Source organism: Macaca fascicularis, chromosome 3 (assembly GCF_037993035.2).
Source record: "Macaca fascicularis isolate 582-1 chromosome 3, T2T-MFA8v1.1".
Taxonomy (NCBI): domain Eukaryota; kingdom Metazoa; phylum Chordata; class Mammalia; order Primates; family Cercopithecidae; genus Macaca; species Macaca fascicularis.
The window spans coordinates 43,753,185-43,773,817 of record NC_088377.1 but is presented as its reverse complement, the minus strand read 5'-3'; the positions used below and the strand labels follow the sequence as shown (position 1 = coordinate 43,773,817).

Sequence of the window (20,633 nt, the reverse complement as noted above, 5' to 3'; positions counted from 1 at the left end):
GTGTACCGTGTGAGAGGCGGGGCATCCACATGACTGCTCCTCAGCGAGTCCTGCCTTGCAGCCCCTTCCGAGCTTGTAACTTCCCGAGTAGCCTAGAATCAGCAGCATGTTTGCCTCTGCCCCTCCCCAGGAGGCCTCAGCCAGGTCCTGCGCTCAGCCCGCCGCTGGGCGGTCTGCCTCTCTTGTCTCTCTTTTCTCTCTCGTTCTCCTGCGCCTCCTCCTTCTCAGAACCTGCATCCTTCCTCTGTGCTCCCTGGCACAACGTCCACACCTGGGACGTTGGAGTTCAGGCTCTCCCCGAAACTGTTTGCTCCTCTCTGAAGAGCGCCCCCCTTGACTGGCCGTGAGCAGCTGGAGTGGATTGCAGGGAAGGGAGGTGGGTGTCCCTGTAGAGATGCCGGGGTCTTACCTGGGGAGAACGGGCCTGCCCTCCTGCGGAAGGGGATGGGGCGGTAGGAGCCTCTCGTGGACAAGGGGCCCACCTCCTGCCCTCCTTCCCTCTATCCCAGTCTGTTGTGAGGGAGGGCGAGGCCCTAGGTGATTTCTATGCAGATCTTCAATTATCCAGGCTGTGAATCAAATACTTCTGTTTTTAAGATCAAAGGAAATCTCCTTTTCTTTGTCTGCCTTTTATTTTATTTTATTTTATTTTACTTTTTTTGAGAAGGAGTTGCTCAGGCTGGAGTGTGGTGGTGCGATTTTGGCTCACTGCAACCTCTACTTCCCGGGTTCAAGCGATTCTCCTGCCTCAGCCTCCTAAGTAGCTGGGATTACAGGTGCCCACCATCACATCCGGGTAATTTTTGCATTTTTAGTAGAGATGGGGTTTCACCATGTTGGCCAGGCTGGTCTCGAACTCCTGACCTCAAGTGATCCACTCACCTCGGCCTTCCAAGGGGTTGGGATTACAGGCGTGAGCCACTGCGCCCGGTCCGTCTGCCTCTTAGTTAGAACCTGGATATTTAATGTTTTAAATTTCACTTTTCCGGGTCAGAACAGTCGTGTTTCTTTTTCGTAGTGTTGCTATGAATGTCCTTTACGATTAAGAGACTGGGCTGGCTGCCCACTGGAGAATGGTATCACTGGGTCACGGTCACCATCTGCCCCAGCAGGGTCCAGAGTGTTTAGAGTCTTTCCTGGGTGTAGACACCCTTTTGTCTGACGTTCAGATAAAACCAATCACCATATTCAGTTAATCAAAGAGATCAGAGCTGGGAACGGTTAGTGCACATCCACCTCTCCCGAGAGTGTTCACGCCTCTTCCACGCGGGGCTAGGCTGCTGCTGAGTGTGATTCTACTGGCTGTGGGTGTGGCCTCTTTCCTCAACCACAGCCATCGCAGGCCTGCCATAGTTTTGATTCTTCTAGAAGAGAATAGGCAACACAAGAGAAACACGATATGTTAGATTTGAAACCTTTAAAAATTATTTCCTCAAACATTGTGTATATTTTTTGCCCATACCTAATTTGATAGCAATTTAGAAAAGATTAAAATGAAAAAAAAAATTCCCCTATATTAAGTCTTTGAAAGGCATCCAACTTAGTTTTCATACAATTATTGTCTCTTTGGAGTCGTACTTTATTGGTTTCAGTAATGTGTAACAAGTACAGCGGCATAAACAGATTTAGGAGCAAACAGCTGCTTCATGATTATAGTTCAGCTCGCGGGGCCCAGTTGTGGGAGTGCAGCCTGTGCCTGTCTGTGCTCCAATAGGGCTGGTCACCTTGAGCATCTGGGAGTGTCTGGGTAAGTGAGGTCTGGACAAGGCAGCATCCACACACCTGCGTAGTTCTCACTTTGTCCACGTCATCCGGCAATGCCACAAAATTATCAAGTAAGTGTTCTCCAAGCGCATATTCAGTTAGTGTTTGGAAAGTGCATAGGTAGCTCATACAGCACCTTCAGGAGGAGCTAGGAGCCCAGGAATGAGAGCAGGTGTGAGGCCTGTACTCTCTTTGCATAGATAAAATAAGCATGTGCATATCTGAGACCAGAAAGTTAGATTGAGGCCAGAATGTGGAAGTTCTTACCTGTCGGATACTAGGGAGCCACTGAGGGTTTCGGAGAGAATCGTGCCTCTGATGTGCGGCATGCCGTGGAGCCGGAGGGACAGAGCAGGCTCATGCAGGGCACTCCCCGTGGTGAGAGGAAGAGAGAAGGCAGCCAGTGAGCTGAGCGATTCGGTGCCTGGGTCAGGAGGGGAAGAGGGAGTGCAGGAGGGCGGATGAAGCTGCGAGTCTGCACCCGGAGGTCGGCGTTGCGCTTTGCTGGAAATCAGGAGGAGAAGCAAGTGTGGACCTGACTCGGAGATACTTAGAGACACCACTGCAAGCTGCGAGTTTGGAAATACAGGAGGAGGTTTGCGGAAAATCTGGAGCAGGGTGCATTTGGGAGCCTCTTACGTAGAAGTGCAGGTCAAGTAGCCAGAGTGTGAGGCGCGCATGTCTCGAGAGAGGAGGCCAAAGGAAAGCCCACATTTGGAAATGGAGGAAGGGTTGGAAGACCCAGAAAAGGTCCTGCTTAGAGTCCAGAGAAGAGCTGGATGGCGCAGTTCACTAAAGCCCAGAGCCGAGAGTTTCCAGGAGAAAGTCCCAAGCGTTGCTGAAAACCAGGGTGCAGGACTCCAGTTGGAGCCTGCGAGGGGAGCCTGGCGGCCCTGATCCCTGAGAGCAGCCAGAGCCTGGGGGTCTCGCGGAAGTAGGTGGGAAGTGCAGGAAGCAGATGGATATGATCCTTCAAGCCCTGGTGCTTCACACGGGCAGCCAGCCGTGGACCAAGACACAGCTGGAGAGGAGCCTGAACCCAGAGCGTCTCCAGGTGGAGGAGGGAGCCAGGAAGGGCAAAGGTACCTGGAAGAAAGGGGGCAGGCATGGAGCCACGTCCCCAGGGAGGCTGCAGTCTTCTTTCTCTGTTCATGAACTGATTGTTGGTTATTTTGAGTTCTCAAAGTCATCCACTCGATGTGGTCCAGAGAAAGTTCCCAGGGGTCTCAAGCCCGGAGCAGGCCTTGTGCTTTTCCGAACACTGTGCGTGTTGACTCAGGGTTACTGTCAATGGCTAATTCTAGCGTGTCTTTTGTTGAAGTCTGCAGAAGAGCCTCAACCAACACCAGCTTTTGAAGAACTTAGAAAACTTGTGTTCTTCTGATTCTGGGATTTTTGCCTGAAATGCCTCGTATATTTTTGGCTTAGGAGTTCTTAGCACTTGTGTTACGGCATTTGGAGCTCTGTATTTTTGTGATGTGCTAGCTAGTGAGGATGTTTAAAATTAGATTCCTAGAAATCAGGTTATAGGAGCTCTCGGCCACGCTACATGGTTTATGTTTTGACCCCTCATAGTGGATCGCGTTGCGGTGGCTATTCTTAGTATTTGTGGAACACCTGACTGGTGATGCTAGGAGAATGTGATTTGTTTTCTTTGTAAGTCTAAAGTCTAATGACCTTGTAGAGTCTTTATACCCGTCTCTTATAAATCAGCTTTAATGTACTTGAAAGTGTCCTCATTGTGCCCTTGAAAACCAGGCGCACATTTTAAGTCATCCTTTTAAAATCCTTTTCTCCAGCCTGTGCCCTTTGTCTGTTTTGTTTCCTTCACTGCAACATCATGAAACAGGGACAAGGGCTAGAATCTGTTTCATACACAGAGCTTGAAACAGGGACAAGGACTAGAATCTCCGTTTCATCCACAGAGCTGAACTGTGCTGAGCGACCTGCTTTGCCGACGTCTGTTTCTGTCGTGAGAGGGAGCCCAGGCCTCTTGACTTTTCCTTTTGTACATTTTCAAAAAGAATATTTTTTCCTCTCTCGGGTCCATTCCACTGTGAGATTCTCTCCTAAGGCTGTTTCTTTGCCTTCCATTTTGACAACTATGATTTAGTTTCCGAGATGATGAAAGGGCAGTGAAAAGGCCTGGGAAAGAGAAAGCAGGAAGGGAAGGAATTATCTCATGATTTTCGTCAGAAGGAAATCACTCAGACAGAAATGCTATTACAAGTGGGTCAGATCCCACGAAGTGAGATTGAATAAGTGGCATCGTATCACACAACTCTGTTTCACATTCTTGCTGTTGCCAGGAGTAACGAAAAGAACGAGTATATTCATTCTGACGTCAAATATATATCTTTGCTGACTCTGACTATAATTAGCAGAATTCGTTCAGTTAAAGTTTGAGAAAACCTTTACAGAAGAGGGTCTTCGTGCACGTGTGCCTATTTCTATTTGTATGTTCACATGTATTTGAGTATAAATGTGTGTGTGCCGTGTGTGAGACCTCATTATTTGAAATCAAGAAATGTGCAGTAGAGCTTATTAATTACGAGAAGGTACATTTGGGGGATAAACCACTTTGTTTAGAATTGAATAATGGAGTCCTTGAGGGGTGTATATATGTATGTGTGTTTGCATTTATGTGTATGAAAATGTGTATTGCATGTATACGTGTTGTGCATGTATGTGTGCCTTTGTGTGTAATGTACACGTGCATGCATGTGTATATGTGTGCATGTGTATCTGTGTTGCATGTATGTGTGTGCATGTGTTACATGTTTAGGCATGACAGTGCACATATGTGGAAATATGCATACATGGATGCTCGTGTGTGTATAGTTATACATGTCTATTTGTGCATGTTATGTCCATGCATTTACATATGTATGTGTGTGTCAGAATGTATATGCATGAATGTGTATGTATATGCATGTGTGTTTGAATGTTGTGTGTGCATGTATGTGTTATGTGTTGGTATTATGTGATTATGTGAATGTGTGTGCATGTGTGTATGTATGTATTGCATGTAGGTGTGCGTGTTCATATGTGTGTGTGTGTGTGTGTGTGATATGTGTCTGTGCATGCATGCATGTGCACATTTGATTTGTGAGTCCTCTCTGGGAGGGCCATCTTCCTGGAGACAGTGCATGGGATCCTCCGCTGTCCTCTCAGGGAGAGAGACATTGTGAAGATTCGAGCCATTAGGTAAACATGCCTGATGTTGTATAAAATATATATTTACATATACCACTGGGGTTAAATATATGTTAAATGGGTGCAAAGCTGTTATATTGCATTAAAAGTCATGTTAATACTTCCTTGTTAAAGGCTCTGTGAGTGACTTCCTGTACATGGGGCATAATACACCACACAGAATTACAGCGGGTCAATGGTATTTGCCAGGAGGTCTGGCTTATGATTGGTATTTCTAGTTGCAGACATGCAGGTTGAGCTTTTCTGGACTTGGAGGACGGTCATTGACTCTGCCCACTGAATGATACCAGCGTCTCTGCTGCTTCCTTGTTCTGCCGGCTTCATCCAGAGCTGGGACAGCTGCTCTCAGATGCATTGTACTTTTCTCTCCATAAAAATCTGCAGCATTTGTTAGCAGTCCAGTAGCAGACCGAGTGGCAGGTCCAGGGGCAGGTCCAGGGGCAGGTCCAGCGTCAGGTCTAGCGTCAGGTCAGGGGCAGGTCCAGTATCAGGTCCAGCGGCAGTTCCAGCCAACTTTCCACATGGCCCAGGTGAAAATGTACCCCCTCCCTTCCATTTTTCACAGCAATAGTTATTAGTAGAGCCTACTGCCATTTCTTCTTGAGTTCCTCACAGTGGATGGTAAGCATTTGCTTTATTAAAGCAAAGTTCCATGCTCTTCGTGCTAAGTCTCCTCTGCCTTTCTGCGAGAGGCTAGAATTGGGATCGACCCTCAGCTGTGCCAGAGCCTTGATACTTGTCTCAGTTCTGGAATCTACTCTTTCCTTGTTGCCTTCCATCCACCGACAGCCATCTGTCTTCCTGTCACTCCTTCAACACGGAGTCCAGGAGTGTGCACACAGGTGAGCCTGTGTGGATGCTGGTTTCGTAGGATCTTATCTGGACCTTAGTCATCTTTTCACTAGGAAACCAGACACTGCAAAGGACTTACAGGAAAGCCCAAAGAAGCCATATCAATGGAATCATAGAGACAGAATTCTATAACCATAGGAAATGGCATTGATTATCATGAAATGTGCATTTATGTGAGGCATAGTAAAACATCACATTTCTTACGGGGTAAGAGCTTGGGAAAGAGATTATGAAAGTATAACTGGCTCTACTCTTGTATCGTGGAGGATGGTAAAGTGATGCAAGATTATTGTATAGAATGGAACCAACTGAATAGAATTATGGAGAGTAGCGCAGGATGGAACAAATAGTATAATGTTATATAGGGTAGCATAGAACAGAAGAAACATTGTAACATTATGTAGTATAGTATACAATAGGACAAATAGTATTGCATGGTCTAGAATAGAACGAGTGGGATAGTATTGCAGAGTATACAGTTGAACTAATGGCGTAGTATTGCATAGCATAATATAGTCTAGATTAGAACACACAGCATAGTATTAATATTACATAGTGTGGTGTGGAATAGTAGAGTCGCATGGCACAGAACAGAGAGGATAGTGTTCTGTAGCACTGATGCAGGAGTTTTGCTCTTTAGCTCGGCTGAGTCCAGGTTCTTTTCTCATGACCAGGAAGAAACAGGCACGCGGACATCGAAGAGTGCGTGCAGTGGAACTTATTAAGCTAAAAGGAAAGCTCTCGGCGAAAACAGGGGTGCTGAGAGCAGGTTGCTTGTTGCCGCCTTCCCAGTTGACTACAAGTGCTTTTATATAGAAGCTGATGGGGCTGGGCTCCCTGTCTGTGTAAGGAGCGATTTTCTGGTGGCTCCACCCCATTCCCCCTTGCGCATGGGGGCCCTTAGTCTGCTGTGAGCATGTTTAGGCAAGCCCCCTATCTGCACAAAACTGGAGGCTGGAGGCTGGAGGCTCTCTGAGACCCTTTCCTTACTTTCTGCCTAAGGCAAGCTGGCTAACTCCTTTCCGTATAGAAGAAAATAGTATAGAATAGAACAGATAGTACAGTATTATATAGTATAGAATGAAACTGTTGTATTCTATCGTAGAGAATGGAATAGTATAGAATAGAACAAACAGATCGTACTAGTGTAGTATAGAATAGTAGCCTCGTGCAGCACGGAGCAGTGTTGTGTTCCCTATGTACAGAGCGTAACCACCAGGAGAGCGTTCTTCAGTGAGGCATCACTGGCCCTTCATATTTCCTTGGTTTTCTGGAAATGAGGACAGGGAGATAAGGGAGAGGGAGGAGGTTGGCTTTCTTACTTTCAAGGTGCTCATTACTTCTTGGGGATCATTTGATGATGCCCTTTGGTAGTGTTCTGTGAAGCAGTCTATGGACTCTGTAGGGTGAAATGTGGAGCAGTCTGTGGACTCTGTGTAGGGTGAAATGTGGAGCAGTCTGTGGACTCTGTGTAGGGTGAAATGTGAAGCAGTCTGTGGAGTCTGTGTAGGGTGAAATGTGAAGCAGTCTGTGGACTCTGTGTAGGGTGAAATGTGAAGCAGTCTGTGGACTCTGTAGGGTGAAATGTGGAGCAGTCTGTGGAGTCTGTGTAGGGTGAAATGTGAAACAGTCTGTGGACTCTGTGTAGGGTGAAATGTGAAGCAGTCTGTGGAGTCTGTGTAGGGTGAAATGTGGAGCAGTCTGTGGACTCTGTGTAGGGTGAAATGTGGAGCAGTCTGTGGACTCTGTGTAGGGTGAAATGTGGAGCAGTCTGTGGACTCTGTGTAGGGTGAAATGTGGAGCAGTCTGTGGAGTCTGTGTAGGGTGAAATGTGGAGCAGTCTGTGGACTCTCTGTAGCATGAAATGAGGTGTTTTATGTAAACAGTTGTCTCGTGCCTGGCACATGGCAGAGCCTCCGTGGATCTTGCTGTTGTGAACTTTCTGATAACTTCTCTACAGTGCCCTCCACACCATAAATACTATGCATTGTGGGTAGTCCGGGCCTTTTCAAAGGCTGGGTTTCATTTTAACAAAATTGGAAAGCCCTGCATATTTGGAGTGGCCAGATCATCCTGCACTTAAATGACTTCACCTGTCCAGCTGGGTACAGCTGGCTTTTCTGTCTTTTCTCCGTTTCTTTCATCTGGCAGTCTCTTCAGGGAAACCTTGACTTTGTTGTCAGGAAAACACTGATTAGCGAGAGATCAGATAGCAGCTGTGAAGAATGAAAGCCACACTAGTGCCTGATGAGGAGAGATGCGCCTCCCTGCGAGCTGCCAAGGTTTATGGAGTGGAATTCCCTGACGCCACTGCCCTCACTGCCTGCACCTGCGTCTGCTGTGGGTTCATTTCCTTATTGGACTTGGCTGGGGACCGCCTAAGGGGTGGATGGGTCAGGACTGGGTAATCTGGGGAAGGTGTGCGCAGCATTCCTGTTTGTAGTCTGTGTCCCTGTTGGAAGAGATGCTTTTAGTGCATCCGTTAATCCAGACGTGATTAGCAAGCGGTGTCTCTCCCAGGTGAGAGTTGGTGCATCTCTGCTGAGCCACTTCTGACTTCATCCTTTTTCAAGTCTGTTACAAAGAGAACTTTGGTTTCTCAAGCCTTAAGAATTAATGTCAAAGAGCAGTTTAGTGTTCTTTTTGAGTTTCCAGCCTGGCTGTGGATGATTCGTGAGTCCTTGGTGGTTAGGGCCACAGCACAATCGGTGGGCCGTCTGTTCCCCACCCTGGTGGATACTTTCTCACCCAAAGAAATGTATTCTGTTAACATGTCTCAATTAGAATATTTTAGTAGGAGACAGAGTTATGGTTCTTGTTTTAATTTGTAATAGATGATTACTGTAGCAGGATCAAGGTTGAGACTTGCAGTGTAGCTCATGGAAAACATTGATTAGAAACACCCAAAATATATCACCAGCTTTGTTGCTGCAGCTCCAAGGGACTAGGAATGCATATACATATTTTTCTTTTGTTATTATTTATTATTTTTATTTTTGAGACAGACTCTTGCTCTGTCACCCAGGCTGGATTGCAGTGGCATGATCTCAGCTCACTGCTACCTCTGCTTCCAGAGTTCAAGAGAATCTTGTGTCTCAGCCTCCTGAGTAGCTGGGATTACAGGTGCCTGCCACCATGCTCAGCTAATTTTTGTATTTTTAGTAGAGACGGGGGTCTCACCGTGTTGGCCAGGCTGGTCTTGAACTCCTGACCTCAAGTGATCTGCCCACCTTGGCCTCCCAAAGTGCTGGCATTACAGGCATGAGCCACTGTGCCTGGCCGCCATGACCATTTTAAATGTGGCACTGAATATCTGCCTTTTTTTTTTTTTTTAAGAAGTGCAGATGTTACCCCTCACACCTCTATTCTGGGGCTGGCCTGGGCTGGCCAGCAGGGTTCCCAGGCTCGAGGCCATGTCTGAAGTGTTGTTGGACAATGTGGATCTGTGACCATTGGTCTTTGGGGACGTGGGGCACCCCGAGACACCCACAGTCTTGCAAGGGTTTACGGCTCTGTGTGTGGCTGCTGTGAGGCAGCTTTGGGTGGGGAGGAAGGAGAGCAGAGCCCATCTGTCCTGGTGTGGAAAATGCCCAAGAAAGTAAAGAAATGGTACAAAAAAATCATCATCTGCCCTGGTGCCATTTCTGTTAAAAAAAAAAAAAAAAGAAAGAAAAATTCACTCTGAATGTGGTTCTGTGCTTGAGGAGGATAGAAAACACCTGGAAAGACGCACAAAGTGTTCTTACGGGGTCAGCGCCGGGAAGTGGGATGGGAGGCTTGGGAGTGTGTGGAAAGGAGGACGTGGCATATTTTATTCTAGTCTATTTGGTAGAGCGAGTGACGAAAGTGAAGCTTGAGTGATCCGAACAGCTCGGCCTGGCCATGGGTAGATCCCAGCGTGTCCCACCTCCCGCCTCCAGCTGCAGCTCTATTTCTCAGACACAGATGAGACAGGTGACCTGAGGCTGTGGGTGGAGGAGGGGCAGCTCGGTGTCCCCAGCACGTGACTGTCCAGGCTGCTCTTGGGCCAGCCTGAGGGAAGGGGCGGAGGAGAGCTGGGAGGGTGCACAGTGCGTCCCCCTCCCCCGCCCTGGTACTGAGGTGAGCCCAGGCTGCTGTCAGGATGGAGGAAGATGCCCTCAGGACGGAGGAAGAGGCCGGTGGAGTTTGGTCAGCAGCCAGTGTGGTCTTTCCCACAGGGGATACGCAGTGCGCCAACTCGCAGGAAAAAACTCTGCTTTAGTTTTTAAATTTTGCTCATTCTGTTTATCGTGCTGGTCATGAAGATCTGGATATTGTTGGTAGGAATCAGTGTCAATTGCATACAGTTGACTCTTGTCCAACACAAGCTTGAGCTTTGCGGGTCAACTTATAGGTGGATTTTTTCAACCAAACTCAGGGAGAAAATACAGTGTTCTGCTACATGAAATGAATGTCGGAGGGCTGATTCTTTGTACACGCAGAAAATACAGTGTTCCTGCCATGTGAAACGCGTGTCGGAGGGCCGACTCTTTGTACACGCAGGTTCAGCAGGTCCACCTGTGCGGCTTGAATGTGCCTGGATTTGGTGTTCATGGGGTCCTGGAACCGACTTCCTGAGTCCAGCGAGGCTGGCCCCGGGATCGACTCCTTGAGGACAGCGAGGCTGGCCCTGGGACCGGCTCCCTGAGGACAGCGAGGCTGTTTCTAGTAGCAGGTGGTTTATTTTGTGTTTTCCCCCTGGCTCCACACCCCGTTTTCAGAGACACGGCTGTCACATGGGGACCAGCTGGGGCAGGGGAAGAGTGGAGGGCACCTGGTAGAAGTGGCCATGGGCTCTCTTAGGAACGATAACCGTGGCACCTACCGTAGATGAAGATGTTGTTGGTCTGCACTCTTCTTGTGTTGGTCTGGGGCATGCAGTGGCCGTGGGCTGGTGTGGTCCACAGCCCCAGTCTGGGGCATGCAGTGGCTTTGCGCTGGTGTGGTCCACAGCCCCGGGCTCCGTGGTCCCTGACCCTGAAATCCCATCCGGTGCTGTATCACCTTGGGCAAGCTGTCTCCTGAGGGGAAGGGAACAGGGAACAGCCCTCCCCGCATGGCCTCCCCAGCACCACCCACTCCCAGGACCTCCAGTGTTGACCCTGCTGGGGGTTCCTCTCTCCCGGGGGGACCTTGTCCCAACAAGAGGACTCCATGGGCTGCAGGAGGTGTCGAGCTATTTTCTCTCCTGGAACTGGGTTGCTGGCAGCTCCCAGAGGCAGGAGGAAAGGCTCAGAAGTGCCTTCATAATAAGGAGTTGTTGATGTGAACTTTGGACAGCAAACACTGCTTACATTTCCTTTTCCGTTTTGATGCGTTAATGGTGTGCGGCAACACCGTGACACACGGGGATGCGGGTGATGGGTGACCCCTCCGCAAGGGGGCCATGCACCTGTTTGATAATAAGAAGGTATGCTTCTCTTACTGCAAATAAAACTTTTAATGGTTTTCTGCCAGAAAGACCCTGTCCTTTATGTAGGATACATAGAGGATCATTTGGCAAAGGATTGGGGATTTGGGGTTAAACTAAAAACAAATTAATTTCATTTTACAACACTCTGAACCCATTTGAGTTAATTATTCATTGAGAATTTGAATAGCACACACTGTTCTGACTTCCAATTTCCCCCTAATGAACGGCATTTGCTGTAATATGACAAAACCCTGAGTCTTAGAATTACTGGGTAATGTGGAAAAAGTCAAAGTTGGTTCTCTGTTGTTTTGCTTTAAGGAAATTATATTATTTTGCAGCCACTTAGTTTTCTCCTTTCCAATAAGAAAAATTGCTTTCTTACTACCTGAAAATTCATGAAGGTCAAGGGGACATAGGCTGCAGTGCATTAAAAGCCACCATCAAATGTGGACGTGGACCGAGTTTTCCCCTGTTCTCTCCCACCATCAAATGTGGATGTGGACTCAGTTTCCCCCTGGTCTCGCCCATCATCAAATGTGGACGTTGACCCAGTTTCCCCGTGTTCTCGCCCATCATCAAATGTGGACGTGGACCCAGTTTCCCCCGTTCTCTCCCACCATCAAATGTGGACGTGGACCCAGCTTCCCCCTGTTCTGGCTAACCATCAAATGTGGACTTGGACACACTTTCCCTCTGTTCTTGCCCACCATCAAATGTGGACACGGATTCAGTTTCCCTCTGTTCTTGCCCACCATCAAATATAGATGTGGACCTAGTTACCTTCTGTTCTCACTCACCATCAAATGTGGATGTAGACTCAATTTCCTTCTGTTCTCGCCCACCATCAAATGTGGACATGGACTCAGTTTCCCTCTCTTCGTGCCTACCTTGCCACCATGGCTCATTTCACAATCACTCAGGAAAGGAAGAAACATTATTTTTAATAGGCATGAAGGCAGTTGTTTTTAACGTAAGGAGCAGGACATAATTCCAGCAATGGAAATTACCAGCTGAGTGGGTCTGTGTGAGGTTTGGAAGAAAAAAAGGATTTTACCTTCCCCTCTCTGTGTGTGCCCACCTCCCCCAGTTGAGAGTCACAGATTTAATTACTTTAATTTTGAGCTTAAAATAATTTGACAGCCTAACAAAAACTACTACAGTCCTATAAAATTCTGCTGTGTGTTTGGTTTTTCAGTTGCTTTTCTGAATATGGTAAATGAACGCATTATGAGTTGTTATTTTAGTAATTGCTGTAAAAATTAATGTATGTTATAACCAAGTGTTATAAAGTTAATTTAGCACCAAAGTAAAGCTAAAGCTGCATTGATTTCCCACTGTACTTGTGCATAACAACGGCTCCATGAGGCAGGCGCTGTGACCCTGCAGTCTGGTGGGAGCAGGTGCCACCTGGCTGGTGCGGTCACTGCCCGTCCCCTCTTGCTACCAGGCAGCTTTGCAGTTTCCAGGCTATGCGGGAGTTGAGGCGGGTGGTCAGTAAGTGACGGTGGGGAGTTGGGTGGTGCAGGTTGGCGTGGGGTGGAAGGAGGCGTGGAGAGCCTGGGGAAGGCTGGACAGCAGCTCCGGTACCTGCACAGGGGGGCAGGGTGCGGCGGCACCGGGCAGTGAGTAGCTCCTGGAAACAGCCCTTGGGGTTTTTATAGACGAGTCTGTCTTCAGCTCTGCACCCCTTTCCTGCTGAGTCCAGGTGGAGGGTGGAGGCGTCGAGCACTTGTTTCTCCAGCTGAGGGCCCATCGGACACAGCCAGTGTTTCCTGGAGTCCCCTCACCTGGGAACGTGCCCCTGCTCTTTTCAGAACAAAACAAATCTTAGTTAAACGTGACACATCACCTTTCCAGAAGGTGTTTAAGTCTGTATGCCTGTTAAGTCACCTAACTTTAAAGAGTAATGATCCAATATGCTTCTTTTTAGGGGAGAAAACCTAGCTGATTTAAAAGATAAAATCAGAGGTTGGGGTCGCAGCATTTTGGAGGAGACTTGGTTTATGTCCTAGTGGGCAGCAGTGTTTCCTCAACTGTTGTGTTTGCTCTATTATTACATTACAGAGGTGACACTTCAAACATAGGGAAATGGAAGACAAAACAGCCCCCCCCCCATTCAGAGATAAACGTTATCAACATATTCATGCACTTCCTTCTGCTGTTTTTGCTCTTCACTTTTTATTTTAAGACCACGTTCGTAGGATGGATATATAATTGTTTATGGTGACTTTAAAAGCACCTTTCTTGCTAAAAAGAGTATTTTTTCAGTCTGGAAAATTTAGACAACAAGTTTTGTTTAAAAATTAATTATAATACCACCATGGAGTCATCAATGTTTTTATACATTTTCTTGGTCTCTTTGTGGACTTAATATATACAATTTAACAAATTAGAAATAACGTAATTTTATGCATAAAATGTTTCTTGGCTTTAGAGATGGAGCAGAGAGGAGGCACAGGGCTTCCCGCTGGCTGAGGTCCTCCCAGGGTGTGACTAGCAGCCTCCCAAGTTTAGGGTCTGCACAGAGTAAGATTTCTAAATCGCCTTACACCACAAACCCTGCAGCCATGTGCCCCTTTGATAGGGGGGTGTACACTGATAGATTTTTCAAGACAAGAGTTTACTGGATCTGAGGCTGTTTCAGCTGCTTCTGGAGACGGCAGCTCTGGGATGTTTGTGCCAGCTCTCCCTCAAGACCCCACGGATGCCACATCCTCATCATTTGGAATCCAGTGTTGTAGAGGAGAAGTCTGAGGCCAGTTTGATTTTTACTTCATGGTAGGAAACTGATGTTTTCAGGCTTTTCCCCTTTATTTCCATAATGAAGATGATGTCCCACCTCATCCAGAGTTGTTTTTGTTACCTTGTCGGGAATGTCCACCCCTTATGTGCCCCTTCAGGTCCTCAGTCCCTTTCTCAATTTCCTCACAATCCTCCCCATCTCATCCATCTTCACTGTAATTATGTTATTTTTTTCATTTTTGTGCTCACTTTCCCATGCGACTTTTGTTCTTGTTTCACAGATGCCCATGCCAAACTTTATGTCTGAGGCTCGGGGGCTGTGTTTTATTCTGTCTGCCTCTGCATGTACTTTTGAGAAGTGGGGTTGGAGGTTGCCCCCCAGGTGCTGTTTCAGCTGGACCTGCCTAGACTCTGTGAATTGGGGGCGTCGAGCAGAGCCCATGTGGCTCTATGGTGGACCATGTTGCTGAACCATACGTCTGAGGTTTGGGGGCCATGTTTCATTCTGTCTGCCTCTGCATGTACTTTTGAGAAGTGGGGGTGGGGGTTGCCCCCTGGGTGTTTCAGCTGCACCTGCCCAGACTCCCTGAAGTGGGAACGTTGGACAGAACCCGTGTGGCTCTACGGTGGGCTCTGGTGCTGACAGAGCAAGAAGCCGCACTCCCAGGACGTGCTTGCAGCTGTTGGCAGGTCTGGGATTGTGACAGGATGATTTCCTTCTCTAAAATACATCTCAACTGTTATCCAGAGGGTTGGCTGTAGGCTTTCAACAGCTTCACTCTTCTTAGTAACCAGGAGACAATTCACTAAACAGAGTTGCTGTCACGGTTTAATTAGGAATTTCTGCAAGAGGCTGGCAGGACAGCTCCCTCTGCAAGCCTCCTGCAGCCTCCCTGTCCCCACTCTTGGGCCCAGCCACCTGCATTGGTCTGTGGAGGCTGCACATTCTCTGTTCTCCTAAGGGGCTCCTGGACTTCGGGGCAGCCTTGGTAAGCTGATGTGTAACTCCCATTCTCTTATCTCTTTAAGTAAGTAGGTTCATGGAATCTTGATCTTCTAAATTGTTCATCTTTGTAAAACAGACAGAGTTTCCTAAGCCACCTTGTGTCTCAATGTGAATCACTTGTTATTTTTCACTGCAGAATGAACAGAACTGGAATCATGAGATTTAGAGGGTGATGAAAAGACAGAGGTTAGCATATTCCATTTTCTCACCTTTTCCTTACACGTTTTCCTTAAATGCACCCCTCATATGTCTGTGAAGTTCTTCCCAATTCCGTAACGTCACTCCATCCTCAAGTGGAACATTTGTGAACAGTAACACGTATTGATGTGTGCACCTCTGCAACCCAGCAGGAATTAATGCTTTTTATTTATGAATGGATGGTCATCGGATGGCCAGAGGGATTCCCTGTGAATTGCAGGGGTCCTCATGCCTACTTGTGAGTGACATGCACATGGCGAGGGCTAGGGAATCTCAGTCTCTGTGATTCGAGTAGTGACATCGTTTACGCAAGGCAGGTGGATGACTCTGAGCTTGGCATGCTCCTGGGTGGCACAGCACAGCTGACATGGAGTGGGGCAAGGACTTGTTCCACGAGTTTCTGTGTTTTTGTTGTTGTTGTTATTTTTTTTTTGAGATGGAGTCTCTCTCTGTCACCCAGGCTGGAGTGCAGTGGCGCGATCCAGGCTCACTGAAAGCTCCGCCTCCTGGGTTCACGCCATTCTCCTCCCTCAGCCTCCCGAGTAGCTGGGACTACAGGTGCCTGCACCACGCCCTGCTAAATTTTTTGTATTTTTAGTAGAGACGGGGTTTCACAGTGTTAACCAGGATGGTCTCGATCTCCTGACACTGTGATCCACCCGCCTTGGCATCCTGAAGTGCTGGGATTGCAGGCGTGAGCCACTGTGTCTGGCCTGTTTTTGTTTTTTTGAGACGGAGTCTTGCTCTGTCGTCCAGATTGAAGTGCAGTGTCATGATCTTGGCTCACTGCAACCTCCACTCACTGCAACTTCTCCCTTTCAGTTCGAGCAATTCTCTTGCCTCAGCCCCCCTAGTAGCTGGGATTACAGGCATGTGCCACCATGCCTGGCTGATTTTTCTATTTTTAGTAGAGACAGGATTTTGCCATGCTGGTCGGCTGGTCTTAAACTGTTGGCCCCATGTGTTCCACCCGCCTTGGCCTCCCAAAGTGCTGAGATTACAGGCATGGGCCACTGCACCTGGCCCTGTGTTTGATTCTTAAATCTTCTTTTTCTTTTTAATATTTCCGTTTCTGGACGGCCACTCAGTGGATATGGAGGAAGGGTTCACATATGTCCATATTACATTTCTTTCTTAAATTAGCCTCCCTTGAACACTGCTATAGGGTACAGACGCATGAAGGGCTGAAAGGGTGGTTGCGTCCCAGTAAGTGTGAGTGTGGAGCTGGTCTGTGAGACCCCGGTGCCGGTGAAGGCACCTGTGTGAGATGGCTTGGGATGGGGGTGTGCAGAGCCCTGACCGTGGCACACACCCTTCAGCTTTGATGCTTCAGGCCATTGCTCTGGTCATCAGTGAGCAGAAGGTCTAACAGCAGTGATATTTATCACTAGCTGTGTTGACCAATGTGTTAGGAGGGTGAACCTGTTTGACTTAAGCTGTTTGACGGGTTTGCATTTAAATAGACAACTGGTGACCTGGTGCCTGGACGCTTGCTCTGTGACCTGCCCCAAGTGGCTTCTCCTTCTGGTATGCATTAGATGAGATGGGCGTGTTTAGGGTGGTGTGGCCCTAGACTGCAATGCATTAGAAGTACAAACCCTGCCTCACCCCAGATCTGCCCCACCCCAGTGTGACTTTTGGAGGTGGAGGCCCAGCATCCTTCACCTGCCCTCCAGGTGGGCCTGAGGATGCTGAGATTTCAGAGCGCTGCTTTGCTAGCACTCCAGCAAGTCCTGCTTAAAGAGGCCAGGATCTGAAATGGCAGCTTATCAAATTGTATAGCAGAAAAAGAGAAATGTTTCCTTAGAATGGGTGTAGGAAGAAAAATGATTTCCTTCACCATATCTGGAAAAGATTTCAAATTAGCAGGCACTATTTGGAATTATTAGTGGTCTCCTGTGTTTCTTTCTTTTCTTTTTTTTTTCTTTTTTTTTTCTTTTGATACAGGGTCTCACCCTGATGCCCAGGCTGGAGTGCAGTGGTGCAATCTTGGCTCCCTGCAACCTCCGCCTCCTGGACTCAGGTGATCCTCTCACCTCAGCCCCCTGAGTATCTGGGACTACAGGCACGATACCACACCTGGCTAATTTTTGTATTATTATTTTTTTTTTGTAGAGACGAGGTCGTGCTATTTTGCCCAGGCTGGTCTCAAATTCAAGCATTTGTCCTGCCTCAGTCTCCCAAAATGCTTCTGTACCCCTGACCCAACAAGGAAGGACAAGAGGTGTGAGCCACACTCCCGGCCTCCTGTCTTTCCTTGTTGGAGCAGGGATGTGGAAGCACTTGCCGCAGCTGACCTGAGTATATCTCGTTTTGCTTTATTTTCCTCACGGGTAACCTGGCAGTGCTGTGCACCAGTGCTGCTGGCCAGCTGTTTTTTGATGGACTGGCAGAAAATCAAACTGAGACCCGGGTTCCTTTCTCCCTGGGTACTGACCAGGTGGGAGAGGAAGGACGTTATCTGAGTATCATCTTCATGAGGGCTGGTGGGGAAACGTCAACTTTAAGGTGCCTGGGATCTAAGGCGTGGAACCCAGAGTGCAGCAGAACATAGGGGATGTAGCCTTGGGAGCAGAGACGTGCGGGCCGGTGCCCTCGTTCCTGGCGGGTTCTGAGTGCAAGAAAAGGTTAGTGAACCAGCCAAGGTCACGGAGCAACCTGCCAAGACCTGACAGGATGTATGGCTGGCATCCGTGCTGGCCCCAAAACTGCCCATTTGGGGATTCCTTGCAGTTTCAGATCCACCTAGGGGTCCGGAGAGCGTCCAATCCATGACCTCAAAGAACGAGGTGTTGCCTTGAGATCCTCCAAGGTGAGGGTAGGAATTTTTTTTTTTTTTTTTTTTTTTTTTTTTTTGCAATTAGCAATAATTTGTTGTGAATGATCTTGGACCTATTTTCCACTTCTTTGTATAGGAAGAGAGACAGAATAAAAAGTCTCAATGTGCCAGATGCCATGTAATGAAGTCGTGGGGTTAACATTGTTGATTATTATGTAACATCACGTTAATTGGAACATATTCACACGTGTCCACAGCGTGTGTGTGTGCCCAGTCCGATGAGCATGTTTGGTTGGGGTCGCTGCTGGTTCTTGCAGCCCCTCTGGGTGGTGCTTTCTCTGTGACTTGCCCAACACCGTTGCTGCTGCCTCTGTTGGAGTTCCGCCTTGACCGGCCTTGCTGCCACCAGGTTCTCGGAGCCTGTGCACCCTCTTCCCCCCGTGCCCCCACTACCCCGCATGCACCTTCTTCCTGGGGCACACCCTCGTCTCCGTGAGCACCCTTGTCCTCCGTCCTGTCCACCCGGGGTCTGCTGTGTGTTTCTACTCAGCCCATGCCCGCCTCTTGCTGTGAGCTCAGTTTATTGAGGTGCGGTGAGAAACCAACAGAGGGGAGCAGTGTCCCAGCCTGTCAGGGCAGGAGGGAGCCTTGGGCATCTCTTCCGCAGCTCTGGCGACCCACCCTTTGCGATGTAGTGCTGGGGAGAGAGGTGAGTTCTAAAGGTAGGACCGCCGTGATTTCCTGAGTCTTAATTACCTAACACTGGGTCATCTGCCATGTCGCCTCATCGAAGGCACCTCTAGAGACAAAGCAAAGCCTCTGGTGGCCGTGGGCGGGGTGGCCATGCCTGTCTGTGGGTTCTGTAGAACCTACCCGGAGCCCCTCCAGCCGTGGGGATATTCAGGCACTTGCCGCCAGTGGGAGGTGTGCATTAGCCGCGTGGTAGGTGCGGAGGCCTGGAGGGACAGGCACAGGCCCACAGGCGTGGTGAGTGTGGGAGATTTAGCCGCCTGGGGATGTGTGGAAGGACAGGCACAGGACCACAGGCGTGGCGAGTGTGGGAGAAAGTGCACAGAGTGCCCAGCAGATGCCGTGTGGTCAGCGGAAGCCGTGAACACAAGCCGGGCTCGGGAGACACATTTGGAAATACACTTTAAGCAACATCAATGGATAATGCTGCGATTTGGTTTCCTCCCGTGGTCCAAAACACATTCTAGAGATGCCGCTGCTTTGTGTGTACCTGAGACAAGGGTCTAAATGTATTAGGGCCTTGATGTAATCTGTAAGACAGGCACAAAATGCCTATCTCAAAGAGGCACTGAACAAGAAAGCGTGCTCTATTCAGTGCAATGAGAATGCTTCATTGTCATAAGCAAAGTAAAATGCCTCCAAGGCGAGCTCGCCATGTGTTTAATGACCTTGGACACGAGCCTCCTAAACCTGCCAGAAAGTGCTTCCAGCGTGGCTTCATGCAGTGGCTTCAGTGAAGAATGTGCATATGTGGCTGATACTGAGAGCTGCGCAGCACCCTCCTGACCTGACGGGTGCCCGTGTGTGGACCGTGAGCCGGGCAGCACCCTCCCGACCTGACGCATCCCCATGTGTGGACCATGAGCCGGGCAGCACCCTCTTGACCTGACCGGTCTCTTTGTGCCCATTGTGGGACCTCCGTCAGTCAAACAAGTGACACACGTCAAACTGAATGCAGGGAGGAGGGTCCAGGATTGCACGCAGGCTCCGTGTCTCGTTCTTCTGAGGCCTTCTGGGAAGCCAGGAGGGCAGTGGGGTCTTTTGTGTGTTTCCTCCTGGTGGCTGTGAATTTGTAGCAATGGCTTTTTGCAAAAGGGCCCGGAGGCAGAATCAGAGCCTGTCTTGGAAAGGATGACATCTTCACGGGCACCTCTTTCCGCCTCTCCAGTGCTCCTGTGATTTTCAATATGTGCACCCTGCAGACTTCAGCCTGTTGGTGTCTTGGGGGAATAGATACCAGGATTGCTTCAATGTCTGTAAACCTGAAACAGGAATTTCTCTGCATTAAGTTGGTCACCAAAATGGGAGGTAAGTGGAGAGGGGAAGGAACTTCTTGACCTCGTCAGCCCTTTTCTTGAAACTCACAGTCAAACTTTGTCAAATTCTAGATGATGGTGCTTCAGGCGATGCATTTATGTATGTTATGTCTTGTTTTCTGAGTATGGTGCTTCAGGAATTTAAATATTAAGGTGAAATTGCCATGCACAGTTGAATTGGCACCATAATTTGACTCTCTGTAAAGCCTTTTGGTTTCCTGTTAGAGTGACTTACCATTTTTTGAGTTAACTGAAGCAAACTCTGCTGTCAGCACGAAGGAGCCACTGTATAGTTAGGATGTCCGATTAAATAGAATTCTCCTAAATAGAGTGTGTTCTTTTCATAAATTTTAAAAATTCATTTATTCATCAAACACATATTGAGTACTTATCACCCTGGTTGTTAGTCACTGTTCTTATATATATATTTTTAAGGAATTACTTCCACCTAGCTCTGAAATAACATTGCATTTAGAATTTAGCACAGAGGTGATTAAGCATGAACTTTTCTCAGCAGTCTTGTTTTCATTTTTACTTGGGAACATGTTCTCAGACTCGGTGCCCAGCTGACATTAC

The 20,633-nt window shown here is 48.2% G+C and overlaps 1 long non-coding RNA gene and 1 pseudogene across 1 annotated transcript in view; one reads left to right on the top strand and one right to left on the bottom strand.

Moving 5' to 3' along the window:
- LOC135970072 (uncharacterized) overlaps positions 1-20,633 on the top strand; it is a 121,697-nt gene that overhangs the window by 17,331 nt on the left and 83,733 nt on the right. The window lies entirely within an intron of this gene.
- On the bottom strand, positions 988-11,049 carry LOC135969869 (uncharacterized; annotated as a pseudogene).